At 32.8% G+C, this 15,038-nt stretch overlaps 1 long non-coding RNA gene across 2 annotated transcripts in view; it reads right to left on the bottom strand.

Moving 5' to 3' along the window:
* The window catches only part of LOC131653194 (uncharacterized), a 69,017-nt gene extending 57,793 nt beyond the window's left edge, over nucleotides 1-11,224 (bottom strand). For both annotated transcript variants that reach the window (XR_009298985.1, XR_009298987.1), the window contains exon 1: nucleotides 11,066-11,224. This is a non-coding gene — a long non-coding RNA (uncharacterized LOC131653194). The remainder of the gene's footprint in view (nucleotides 1-11,065) is intronic.
* Between the last annotated feature and the right edge of the window lie 3,814 nt (nucleotides 11,225-15,038).

Genomic DNA, 15,038 nt, shown 5'->3' with positions numbered 1-15,038 from the left:
ATAAATCACACCATCGCATTTAGCGGATACATAGCACATTCTTTAATCAATCAACAAATACTCAGCATATAATACTTTTCAAAACAAAATAACTTCTTTCATTAGAACATGGTGGAATCATAGTTCTCAATCTTTAAATAAATAACATCTTATTCAGCTACGATAAAACAATAAACAACAACATCATAACATCATAAATCGTTCCCCCGAGTGCTACATATCAGAGCGACAACTGACTCGATTAACGGTAACTAAATCTTCATACTTGAATACCTGCACGTTACCAATATAAAGGCAACGACGAATAAGAGAAAAGGATGAGATATCAAATCATATAAGTGAGCGTATGATAAATTGTATATTAGGATTCAGACATATATAGTTATCACGTCACCAGTATTAATATTGCCATACACTTCATACTTTCACTAATTCAAAAATCTCACATACTTCTCATCGCATCATAAGTCACACTACTTCACATTCGCATCAATTATATATAAACATATCAGTCATTCACTTGCAAGTCAAATCATGATACATCACGAGTATAAATTACAATTTTAGTCTCAAACATCACCACATATAAGTGATACATCTAGTCACAAAACATCACATATAAGTCACACCAGACATATTCACTTAATCGCATTCACAAATATTAATATCATCATACTATTCATAAAATCATCAATTCACATCTTCACATACTTCCATCATTTAATAAGTCACGAAATACAATCACGATATAGTCACAAAATATCACAAACTACGAATCACATAAGACACATGGGACATGACTCATGTGTATGCATGTGGTACCAATCGGAGCTTCAGCCCCCGTCACCAATTGCCCAATTCTGAGGCACAAGGCATAAGCCTTCATCACTAATTTTGCCAATCCAGGCCGTCACAGAGTATGCATATGAAATGTGACTCGACAAACAAGACAACACAACATACTTATCACAATCACATCTCGTCACGAGACATAAGCCTATATCACAATCAATTACCATTATACGAGGTAATTCACGTCAGCATAATATTTCATCTTCACTTAGTCACAAAATTATCGTCACGGATATATATACAACATCACGTGTTACCAATCATCACAAACATCGTCATGTTTCGACACATCACGATAAACATATAATTTCAAACATTAACAAAATCATCACAACATCATCATGTTTCGGTATATCACAACAAATCAACACATTGAGTCAATTCACATTAGTCTCATAATTCTCTATAAATTAGTCTTCTTAATAACTCATTAATCCACTATCAACTAACCAAAATTATTCACAAAGGATACTTCAATTAATTGTGTAAATTTCGCGTCGCTACCGGTTACCTAATTTTCAGTTATATCCTTAATATTCACGATTTATGAGTCTTCGGGTTACACTTCCAAGTCACCAAAAACACAACTCAACCGATTAATTCGGATACAATTCTATTCTTTACCGGTTATTCGATTCGTTCGGTTAAATTCTCAAGATACCGTTATTTACCGACAAACTGAATAATTAATCTAATCTAAGTGTTTTTCAATTAAATAAACTAATTGAGATTGATTCAACCATTAATTTAATCGACCGATTAACATCACAATTTCGACAAAATAACACCACCATGTTAATATACTAATTAAACTTAGCTATCACGTCAAATTCCATCAAATTCCGGACAACTAATTATACCGCTTAATTCGGCTATTTCGATCAAACAGATCTGTTTATTAATTTTATCATTACTACTGTTATTATTCCAACTATCATATTGTCTCAATTATATTTTCATTTCATAATGGTCATGCAAATAAATTAATTAACAGTATTGAAACAAGAACATAACAGGGCACATGTGAGAAATGGAAGAGAAACGATTTAACATCACACAGTATGTAGCATAATGGTCCTTTAACATCTTAATTTGTTTAGAATCATACTAAAAGTTTCTTTTGTGAGGTGTGTTTACTGATCAACTACCTACAGATGTACTCATATACTCATATGCTTTATGATATAATAGGGACGTCATACAATTCCAATTTATTTGCTTTGCTAATGGAATCAACTTACCAACATTATGCTGCCGGCACTCATGAATTGGAACTACGTCCGTCATGACTTAGAAAGTCATGAACTTGGAATGACGTCCCGTCCATGAGTCTATGTTTATTTCCAAGATACCGACAGCATTTTCAACAATAGGGATTCACAGCATTTCATAGATTTTCAATTTTTCTAGCAATAATTAACACAAGCAAAAGCAATAAATCTACACATCTAATTCCCCACATACAATTGTTCATAAGCCCCATTATAGGAAGAGAATCTCACCCTTACCTTATCAATTGAAGCAACTCAATGGGTCTCCGATTGCTCTTCCCATTTGGTACCATGAATGGAAATCTTCAAGCTCATTCATCTTCTCCAAGACTTGCCTCTTTCTCTTCAAATGACAACACACCTCTTCTATCTCTAAAACCCTAATTTTATTCTTTGCAATTGGGCTTAGCCTTCACACTATTTTTCACAAACCAACTTAGGTCCAATAAGATAATTAATCTGAAATAACCAATACGTCACTTTATAATATTCAATCAATGTAATAATTCCGACTTATAAATAATATTATTCTTAATATTATTTTCCGACTTCAATTTAATAATTCCAAATACGCTCTTAAATAACACCGGCAATCCAAATTGGACCAATATATCATATTTCCGGTCTAATCTTAATTACTCAGAAAATTCCCATAACCTCAAATATTATTCCAATAATAGTTCTAATACTGAAAATATCAAAACTCTTGATTAAATATCAATCTGCTATCCCGAACTAATACCGACTAAATCATCTCAAAATACGAAAACTTCACTAAACACTCTGAACGTCTAGATTAAGCGGATAATTGAATTTCCGTGCGTTACAACTCTCCCCCACTTAGAATATTTTCATCCTCGAAAATCTACTTGACAACCCCATCGCAACCAAGTCTCGTATCCAATTCTCAAATATCCAAATCGCGTTTGGTAACGCTTCAATCACTACTTCTTCGGCACAACAACGATTCCACAAGAACACAAACACATTACTATTCTTACCAGATTCACAATAATCCACAACCCTATGCAGCATCCTGGCTCATCGCACTTATTCCAACAGTCTATCAATCCAAACATCAAGATAACTCTACTTCACAGTCTTCTGACATATCGTCCTTTACTTCTTACAAGTCGTATAACAACAGTGCAACGCAATTCTTCCGATGCGCAACTCTGATAATTATTCTTTAAGTCACTGCCTTGTTAAAACTCCGTCAACTATATGGTTCACAAATTTTTCAATGCAACGCTGACTTTCGTTAATACTCATTTTCACATCGTTGTTTCACTGTTACTTCCAAATCTTTGCCTTGCGACATTCTCTTGCACAATACTCACTACTCCGAATTGTTCATTTCGTCAAACTCTTACTCAACCACTCCTCTTATCAAGATGCACAAACTGGTGAGCGACTACCTTCGCGACGTAATATCAATACTCTTTCTCTACTATTAAGATAGCAAGACAGATCTATAACATTCAGTACGATTGTCATCTACCATTGACAATGGATTGAGGGTGATCAGTTCACCAATTTGTCAATTAGTATTTGATAACCATAGTGGAGTATAAACCGTCGTTACTTCGTAATAGCGTCATCTCCGAATTTTCACTCAAATCCATTAACACGTCATAATCCAATAATTCACCTTGGGTTTTTACAATACCCACAACTTCCTACTCGTTATATCTTGTCGATGAGACACCAACGTCCAAGCCTAATACAAAATCTACTTCGTAGTCACTTAGCATCACACAATCTTCAAACGCCTTTCCATCTTCAAAATTACTTCTATACTCGTACTTCACAATTCATCCCATCTTTAAACTCTTCATAACTCAAGAGGTGCATTCTTTCATCGAAATTCCAGTCTTAATATCACCGAGACAACCATTCTTTTCACAGGCTATGCGCACCTTCGAGTTTCTAACTTGAACTCGTGATTCACCATACTTCATGCATCGACTACATTCGACAATCACTTATGTGAGTCCAACATAAGGTTCGCTGCAACTTCATTACTCTATCACTTTTCAAGCATCAGCATCTCACGAAAAGGTTACTCACACCGACAACTTCACAGTCCTCAACAGTGCTGAAAATCGCAACTCTCTAAATTCTGCTTCCCAAAATCATTCTTAACTTCATGTCACCTTCGAATTCGGGTAACATCCAAAACTCTCAACAACACTTGCATCGTCGCTTATCAACAGCATACAAAACTATCTTTTATAACAGAAACCTCTTCGAGAAGCAAGGCTTCTCCCCCACTTATCGTCAAACTACTTCTTGCAACAAAACAAATAAGTACCAACAGTGTTTACACACTCGTCGCGTACCAAGGGATAGACAACATTGGCCGGACAAACCGACCTGCTCTGATACTACTAATGTAACACCCCATTTCTACTCGGAATTATAATGCGGAAAATATCAGAGTATTTAAAAATTTCTAGACAAACAAATGAGGCGTAACATATTCATTTAACAATAAATCACACCATCGCATTTAGCGGATACATAGCACATTCTTTAATCAATCAACAAATACTCAGCATATAATACTTTTCAAAACAAAATAACTTCTTTCATTAGAACATGGTGGAATCATAGTTCTCAATCTTTAAATAAATAACATCTTATTCAGCTACGATAAAACAATAAACAACAACATCATAACATCATAAATCGTTCCCCCGAGTGCTACATATCAGAGCGACAACTGACTCGATTAACGGTAACTAAATCTTCATACTTGAATACCTGCACGTTACCAATATAAAGGCAACGACGAATAAGAGAAAAGGATGAGATATCAAATCATATAAGTGAGCGTATGATAAATTGTATATTAGGATTCAGACATATATAGTTATCACGTCACCAGTATTAATATTGCCATACACTTCATACTTTCACTAATTCAAAAATCTCACATACTTCTCATCGCATCATAAGTCACACTACTTCACATTCGCATCAATTATATATAAACATATCAGTCATTCACTTGCAAGTCAAATCATGATACATCACGAGTATAAATTACAATTTTAGTCTCAAACATCACCACATATAAGTGATACATCTAGTCACAAAACATCACATATAAGTCACACCAGACATATTCACTTAATCGCATTCACAAATATTAATATCATCATACTATTCATAAAATCATCAATTCACATCTTCACATACTTCCATCATTTAATAAGTCACGAAATACAATCACGATATAGTCACAAAATATCACAAACTACGAATCACATAAGACACATGGGACATGACTCATGTGTATGCATGTGGTACCAATCGGAGCTTCAGCCCCCGTCACCAATTGCCCAATTCTGAGGCACAAGGCATAAGCCTTCATCACTAATTTTGCCAATCCAGGCCGTCACAGAGTATGCATATGAAATGTGACTCGACAAACAAGACAACACAACATACTTATCACAATCACATATCGTCACGAGACATAAGCCTATATCACAATCAATTACCATTATACGAGGTAATTCACGTCAGCATAATATTTCATCTTCACTTAGTCACAAAATTATCGTCACGGATATATATACAACATCACGTGTTACCAATCATCACAAACATCGTCATGTTTCGACACATCACGACAAACATATAATTTCAAACATTAACAAAATCATCACAACATCATCATGTTTCGGTATATCACAACAAATCAACACATTGAGTCAATTCACATTAGTCTCATAATTCTCTATAAATTGGTCTTCTAATTAACTCACTAATCCACTATCAACTAACCAAAATTATTCACAAAGGATACTTCAATTAATTGTGTAAATTTCGCGTCGCTACCGGTTACCTAATTTTCGGTTATATCCTTAATATTCACGATTTATGAGTCTTCGGGTTACACTTCCAAGTCACCAAAAACACAACTCAACCGGTTAATTCGGATACAATTCTATTCTTTACCGGTTATTCGATTCGTTCGGTTAAATTCTCAAGATACCGTTATTTACCGACAAACCGAATAATTAATCTAAGTCTAAGTGTTTTTCAATTAAATAAACTAATTGAGATTGATTCAACCATTAATTTAATCGACCGATTAACATCACAATTTCGACAAAATAACACCACCATGTTAATATACTAATTAAACTTAGCTATCACGTCAAATTCCATCAAATTCCGGACAACTAATTATACCGCTTAATTCGGCTATTTCGATCAAACAAAACTGTTTATTAATTTTATCATTACTACTGTTATTATTCCAACTATCATATTGTCTCAATTATATTTTCATTTCATAATGGTCATGCAAATAAATTAATTAACAGTATTGAAACAAGAACATAACAGGGCACATGTGAGAAATGGAAGAGAAACGATTTAACATCACACAGTATGTAGCATAATGGTCCTTTAACATCTTAATTTGTTTAGAATCATACTAAAAGTTTCTTTTGTGAGGTGCGTTTACTGATCAACTACCTACAGATGTACTCATATACTCATATGCTTTATGATATAATAGGGACGTCATACAATTCCAATTTATTTGCTTTGCTAATGGAATCAACTTACCAACATTATGCTGCCGGCACTCATGAATTGGAACTACGTCCGTCATGACTTAGAAAGTCATGAACTTGGAATGACGTCCCGTCAATGAGTCTATGTTTATTTCCAAGATACCGACAACATTTTCAACAATAGGGATTCACAGCATTTCATAGATTTTCAATTTTTCTAGCAATAATTAACACAAGCAAAAGCAATAAATCTACACATCTAATTCCCCACATACAATTGTTCATAAGCCCCATTATAGGAAGAGAATCTCACCCTTACCTTATCAATTGAAGCAACTCAATGGGTCTCCGATTGCTCTTCCGATTTGGTACCATGAATGGAAATCTTCAAGCTCATTCCTCTTCTCCAAGACTTGCCTCTTTCTCTTCAAATGACAACACACCTCTTCTATCTCTAAAACCCTAATTTTATTCTTTGCAATTGGGCTTAGCCTTCACACTATTTTTCACAAACCAACTTAGGTCCAATAAGATAATTAATCTGAAATAACCAATACGTCACTTTATAATATTCAATCAATGTAATAATTCCGACTTATAAATAATATTATTCTTAATATTATTTTCCGACTTCAATTTAATAATTCCAAATACGCTCTTAAATAACACCGACAATCCAAATTGGACCAATATATCATATTTCCGGTCTAATCTTAATTACTCAGAAAATTCCCAAAACCTCAAATATTATTCCAATAATATTTCTAATACTGAAAATATCAAAACTCTTGATTAAATATCAATCCGCTATCCCGAACTAATACCGACTAAATCATCTCAAAATACGAAAACTTCACTAAACATTCTGAACGTCTAGATTAAGCGGATAATTGAACTTCAGCAAAAAATGAATGCCACTAGAGAATCTAATGATATGTCAAAGCTTTTTGAAAAGATCATTTAACATGAACATGAGATAAAAAATTTATAAAGCATGTGAACCCAATTTTATGAGAAAATATGAAAATAAAGAAGAGGAGAAAAGTATCTCCTTGAACGTCTCCTCTTCCAAGGCCAAAGTAAAGGATGATGAAGACAATAGCAATGAAAATATGCAAAGAATTTAGAAATGAAATTGGTCGTTAAACGTTACAATGAACACATAAAGAAAAATGATCTTAAAAATTCTTGCAAGAATTTACAAAAAAATGAGAAATTTTAATCAGCCAAAGAAGTGATAAGATAAATAAAAGGAAAAAAGGGAAGTAAAATGCTATGAATATGGTAGGCCCGATAGTTAGAAAACCTATTTTCCATATTTAAAAACCTCAAAAGCAAATAACAATTGTTCAAGTTCAAGAAAAAATCTGCCAAGGGACATAAAACATATATTACTTGGGAAGAAGATGTAGATTCCTCCTCTTCCAATACAAATTCACACGAAGAAATAGCTAGTCTTTATCTGATAGCACAACACAAAGGAAAATACTTGGAGAAAATTGATTTCAACTCACAATCTATATCTTGTTTTTATAATGACCTAGCCAATACCTTTCAAAAAAATGCATGTTTAAGTATAAGTGCTTTTAAGAAAATCTACCTCTAAAAGAATAAAATTTTGAAACTTGAGGAAGAAGTCTTAAAACTTAATAATGCTTTAGAACCCCTTAAAGATAAACATGCATCTTGTATGAATGATCGATTATGTATTTCTCATTCTTTAGAAGAAAAACTGGAAACAATTGTGTGTGAAACTTATCCTAATTTAAATTTTAAATTGATAACTCTAAAGGATAAGAAACAGATTTTTCTAATATACCAATTAAAATCTTTTAAAAGTCCTTACAAAAAAAATCCTCACATCAATAGAAAAAAAAGGAAGATGTTATTCTTTGAAAGTAATCTATCATTATTATAGAGATGTTGGGCATATTAGATGCCAATGTCACATTAGGAATGTAAAGTTTCGTAAGGATATCATTACATGTGTAGTCCCTAAAGATATCCCATGACTAACTCCAAGGTCCCAACTCAAATTGGATACCTATATTGCTTCATTGATATCAGATTGAGGAATGTTTGAGGGCTATATATACGACAAGTGCTTTTAAATAGTGGATTCTCAAGACATGTGAAGGAAAATATATCATTTTATATTTAATTTTGTTCCTTTTGATATATTTTTTTTGCTATCAACTAACATTTTGATATAAATAGCTATGATTTAGAACAACTATAGCTTATCAAATATAATAATTTGTGAGAGAAATATTTTCGACCCATCAAATGAAATCATATAAAATATTTTATTGAGCTGACATGAATAATTGATATTCCATCCATTTTAAGATAAATAATTCCATCTTTTAATTTCTTTGTTTAATAAATTAAGCACAAAACATAAATTAACATATAATTTATATTAATCAATATTTAAATTTTCTATTCAATATTATAACATAACTATAATCACATTATGTTATGGAAGCATTTGTAGTTGATTCAATGACCATATTAAGACGATCAGCATATTTAATTGTTTTTAAAACTTCACTTTAGAGTTACGAAGATGTTCTATCACAATATTAGTGTAATTATGATACTCATTAAAATAACAAATAAAGATAAGATGGAATGTGTAATAAGTAACCACTGAAAAAAAAGAAGAATCGTTTATGGGCCAACAACCCATCCATGCTAGGCAAAAGCTCGTGACATTGACAACATAGTCCATCCAAATAAAAACAAAGCTCATGCTAATGAAAACAAAATTAGTTCATATCCTATGTTTGTTTCCATAACATTGGTTTATTATATTCCCCAAATTATGAAACAACAATAGGATATAAACTGATTTATTTTCCTTAGCATGAAATATGATTATGTTGTAAATATCATGGGCCTTAGCCCAGCTTGGATGGATTATTGACCCATATGCAATCCTTCTTTTTTTCAATTGTACCTTACTACACTTCCAATCTTCTCTTTATTTGTTATGTTAATGGGAACCACCATTACACTAATGCTACCAAAGAGTATCTTGATGGTTCTAAAGTGAAGCTTCTTAAAAATTTTAAATATGTTAAATGATTTAGTGGTGTCATTGTATCAAATATAAATGCTTCTATAAGCATAATGTATGTTCAATTATGTAAAAAAATAAAATTTAATTAAAAATTTAAAGATTTTTTAGTATGATATGTTATTTGATTTTTTTGTGTTTAATTTAATTAATAGAGAGATTAAAAATACAATTGTTTATATAGAAGTGGAGAAAATGTGAATGATCCATCTCATATTAATGGAATATTTTAATATATTTATTTTGGTGTATCGGAAATATTTTTTTCACAAATTCCTGAATTGATAAGCTATATTAATTCTCAACTTTAACTATTTTTATGTCTTCACATACTTAATCATTTTATCTCTATATTAGACAAGGAAATTCCCTCTTTTTCCTTGTTTGTTTATTTTGGATTCAATCCCTTTCGTTACCCTTCTTATTCGAGTATAGTAATGATTATCGTAACTTCTTTTCCTTACCGTACATTTTTTTAACAAATGATTGCAGTAAGAAACAATTTCAAAAGAATTTTTAAATTGAAGCTTGTTAAATTTTTTAAATATATTAAATGATTTAATGGTGCCATTGGATCAAATATAATTGCTTCTATAAGCATAATGTATGTACAACTATGTAATATAATAAAATTTAATTAAAATTTTAAAGATTTTTTAGTATGATATGTTATTTGTTTTTTTATTGTAATTTAATTAATAGAGAGATTAAAAATACAATTGTTTATATAGAAGTGGAGAAATATTTATTTTGGTGTATCGGTAATATTTTTTCACAAATTCTTGAATTGATAAGCTATATTGATTCTCAACTTTATATGTTTTTATGTCTTCACATACTTAATCATTTGGTCTCTATATTAGATAAGGAGATCCCCTCTTTTTCCTTGATTCTAGATTCAATCCCTTCCGTTACCCTTCTTATTCGAGTATAGTAATGTTTATCGTAACTTCTTTTCCTTACCGTAAATTTTTTAACAAATGATTGCAATAAGAAACAATTTCAAAAGAGTTTTTATTAACTTAGCCAATTTATTCATTTTGTCTAACCATTTATCTCTCCTATCAAATGGCTATACTTAATTGATTTGAGATTATCTGATAAGTTTCTATTTTAACATAGATTGTTCTTGTTTGGAAAAAAAATTGTTTGCAAAATTTAAAATTTATATTATTGTTTGAAAATTGCTTACAAAAATAATATTAAATTATGATTGATTAATAATTAAATCTAAAGAATATATTCCACATAATGACATTGTATACTTGATCTGAACGCCAAAGAATTAAATCAAAAGATAAAAGTAAAGGAAAAGGGAGACATACTTTTTGCATCATCAAAATATCTTTGGCAACATCTTTTGAAGGATTGACATGTCCCATAGTCTTTAATTCTCTAGTTCACACTTGTTTCTCCAACATATTTCTATAGTCTCTCTTTTTTCAATGGTCCTAGTTTTTTGCACAATAGAACCACACCAAAAATTTCCATCAAAATTTTGGAGCCTTTTAACTGGAACAAAGAGATGATCATATGTTGGTTAAACCAACCATAATATTTTCTTCGATAGGCTTTTTTAGCATTGAAAGATATATACATAAACAAACAATTAATATAAGTATTCTATAATAACATGGAAGTGCTAGATTTTGAAACCAAAGAAGATAAAAAGAAAAATAATACTCTCAAACTCTCATGAATAACTCAACATATTCTCAATGCTCAACAATAACAAACACTGCAATAAATCGGTCACAAATTATTTACTTGTTACATAACATAAACAAACAAAAATAAAGAATCATCTAAAAAAACAAAAGTGATATTACATTATCATAATAGTAAACCACTATATCCTTCAACAAAGAGACAACCATCGTGCAAATGCTTTGATTTTATTTTGTTTTTTTTCTTGTCCAAACTTGTGTCACAATTAACAGTGTAATATTTATTTTCATAATGCTCAAACATGCTTTAAGAATAAAATAATGAAAACATGTTAGTAAATTTGCAAATTGAACTTGAAATGATATGTCAAGCAACTAAAATTCATGTATCAAAATGGATTCATATGTCAAGCAACCAAAATCCATGTTACCAAAATAACCAACAACTCATACCGTAACTTCTATTAAATCTATGATCTTCAATCTATTTTTTTTATATGACACCATAACTTCAATGTAAACAAATTAATGATTAGAGAATATATTTTAAAACAAGAAAAAATAATGTTTGTTATAATATTTTATGTAGTTAAAGCATCATATATTTGTTGTAATTATAAGACAGAAGATTTACTCAACCGTTTTGCAATGAGTTCTCAAAACTTACATATAGATTTACTCAAGTGTTTTGAATCTTGGGTAGGAAGATTTGTGGTTCACATGTAGCTTGATAAAGCTTGGATGTGAGGCAACCAATAGAAAGTGACTTTGAGAAATTTGATTGAATCTCCAATTGTGATATGGATCAAGCGATTGAAGCTTCATTGTTCTTATAGTAATGGTCATAATCAAAAGATTAAGAATTAACTTCCTTGGTTAAGAGAGATTTGTGTGATTGAGAGAGGCGATATTTTCTCATGAGTGAGAGCAAATTGAACCACAATTCCTAGTGAATGAAGGAGTTTCTAGGACAACATGTGGTTTACTCTTTTTATAGAATTAAAATAATTAATCAATATAGAAATAGTAATTATTAATTAATAAGAAAAAGTCAAAATTTTACTTCTAGTAATGACTTTAATTTTATTTATTTTTCAAAAAGAGAAAATAAGTTTTTATAATAAAAAATAAAAAAATTTATTATGTAAATTTTTTTTAAATGAAATTTTTTTGAAAGAGAAATTTTTTTGAAATAAAATAATTTTTTGTTGTTGTGAAATTATTTTAAAATGATTTAAGAATATTGAAAAAATTTGTGAAAATTTTTTTTATGAAATTTAAATAATATTTTAGAATATTTAAATTCTTTTTTATTAAATTTAAAAAATAATTCAGAATTTTTATTTAATTTTTTGAATAGATGGATACCCATCTATTAGAAATGTGTTAATGAATGGATTGGATGGATTTTATTCCTTAATGGATGAATTGGATTGGATTTTTATTAAGAGAGTTTAGTGAATTGGTAAGAAATTAATGGATTGGTTTGATCTATCCATTAACCATTCAATCCATATTCATCCAATTCATCCATTTTGCCACCCCTAGATAATGTAGAGTGCTTAATCTACAATTTAGAAATGAGTACATTGGATTAGATCTCTAACAAACTAGAAATTGCCATTTTCTATAAAAGAAAAGTTTACATCGCAAGCCATTAACTAACATTTTAGAAAATATCTTCACCCACCTCCCTATGGGGGTCACCCCCAGCGAAAACCTCACTTTACCCCTGCTTCGGAAATGCATTTTCGAAGTTTTTTTTTTAAAAATTTTTCAGACTTCGGAAGTGCATCTCCGAAAACACCAAATGGGGGTGTTCTCGGAGATGCACGTCCGAAAACACTTTTTTTCAGATTTTGGGGGGTTTCGGAAATGAACTTCCGAATTATGCAGAAATTGTGTTTTTTTTAATGTTTTTGAAAACTCTCTCGTATTTTTAATTAAAGGAAGACGGCAAATAAAATAAGCGACATATGAACTGAAAATACTAATATGATAAAAATAGAAATATATACAAGCCGATTCGATCCAAATCCAAATAATAATAGTGTGCGAAAGATACAATCTGAAAACAAAAAAAAAAAACCCGACCACTACTGGGTATGCCTAACCCTCTCTCCCTGGGACCTCCTCTACCGCCTGTATGTCGTCGCACAGCCCGCATTAGTGACGATCATCTCCATCACGGCGACTGCCTCTGAACCGCCCTGATGAACGACACCTCGATCCAACGCGTCCCGCCCAAGCATCTCTATCCGCTGGCAGATCGGCAGGAGATCAATAGCGTGGTCATCCTCGGCCTGTTGGTTCTCTAGGATCTCCTCGTGTGCTGGCCTAGGAGCGCCGGGAGCGTCGGGTGTCAGCAGAGGATGTGACACCCGATAGAACCATGTGACATACCCCTCCACACTGTGCCAGACCTGGGTGACCCGAATGTGACGATACTCCTCCGGTACCACATGATGCTCCCAATCCTCAAATATGGCAGTGAGCTGCACTCGGGTCACTGTGTAGGGAGAAGCCTCAAAAGGTGACTTGAGTATCATCTGCACAAATCCGAACTTCCGCATGCACCGCACTGGGAGATACCGGACCATGATGCTGGTCCCGCATGCCAACCAGCAAGAATATAAAGATATGCCGTCAAAGGGGACAACTTGAGTATAGTCGTTGAATGGCCTCCAGGTGACGTCATCGTGTATCGTGCGGTCCAGGTGCCCACGGTATGGTCCCACCACATTGTTCCCCCTTTGGAGAACGTATCTGGCATCCCCGGGCATGGCGTCAACGTACTCAGGATCAATGTGAAAGTCGTGGATCCGGGAGAAGTAAAATATGATCCAGCTCTGAAACACAAACACGATAATGTAACGTACCGTAAGTAAATACGAAACATAAATAAATACGAAACATAAGTAAATACGAAACACAAATACGAAACATAAATAAATACGAAGCATAAGTAAATACGAAACACAGATACGAAACACAAATACGAAACATAAATAAATACGAAACAATTAAAATGAAACGTACCGTGAGTAATATGAGCAACGTGCTCGCTGTAGGTAAGCAGCACGGAAGTGTCACTGGGCCCTCCCGGGTAGCCCTCCTCCTGCTCATCCTCCTCCCCGAGTGGAGGGTCAACATCCGGTACCTCCTCCACCTCGTGGTATGACACTGCCACCTCCTCCTCCTCCTCCTCCTCCTCCTCCTCTCGCTGGCGGGAAGAAGATACCCGAGCCAGACGACTCCTCGATCCAGATGTAGAGGTACCGTCGTCCATATCCACAGGAACTCGCACACGTCGTCCCCGGCCCTGCCCCCGTCCCTGTGTCGACGCCAGCTGCGCCGCCGCCCGCTCGCGTCTAGCCGACGCAGTCTGGGTCTCTCTACCCTGTCTGATGTGTGCTTGGTTGTCTGACATGCTCTTGAAAACAATTGAAATCGACTAATATGCGACACAACATAAAGAACTAAAAAAAATTGCACTTCTGATACAATTCGGAAGTTCATTTCCGAAACTAGGAATGGAGGTGTTTTCCGAAATGAACTTTCGAAACACCCCTGCGAGGAAGTTTTTTGCAACTTCCATGGAAAACCCCCAAAACAAAGTTCGAAACTATGT

The sequence above is a fragment of the Vicia villosa genome, linkage group LG2, assembly GCF_029867415.1.
Source record: "Vicia villosa cultivar HV-30 ecotype Madison, WI linkage group LG2, Vvil1.0, whole genome shotgun sequence".
Taxonomy (NCBI): Eukaryota; Viridiplantae; Streptophyta; class Magnoliopsida; order Fabales; family Fabaceae; genus Vicia; species Vicia villosa.
This window is presented reverse-complemented; position numbering and strand designations above follow the sequence as displayed.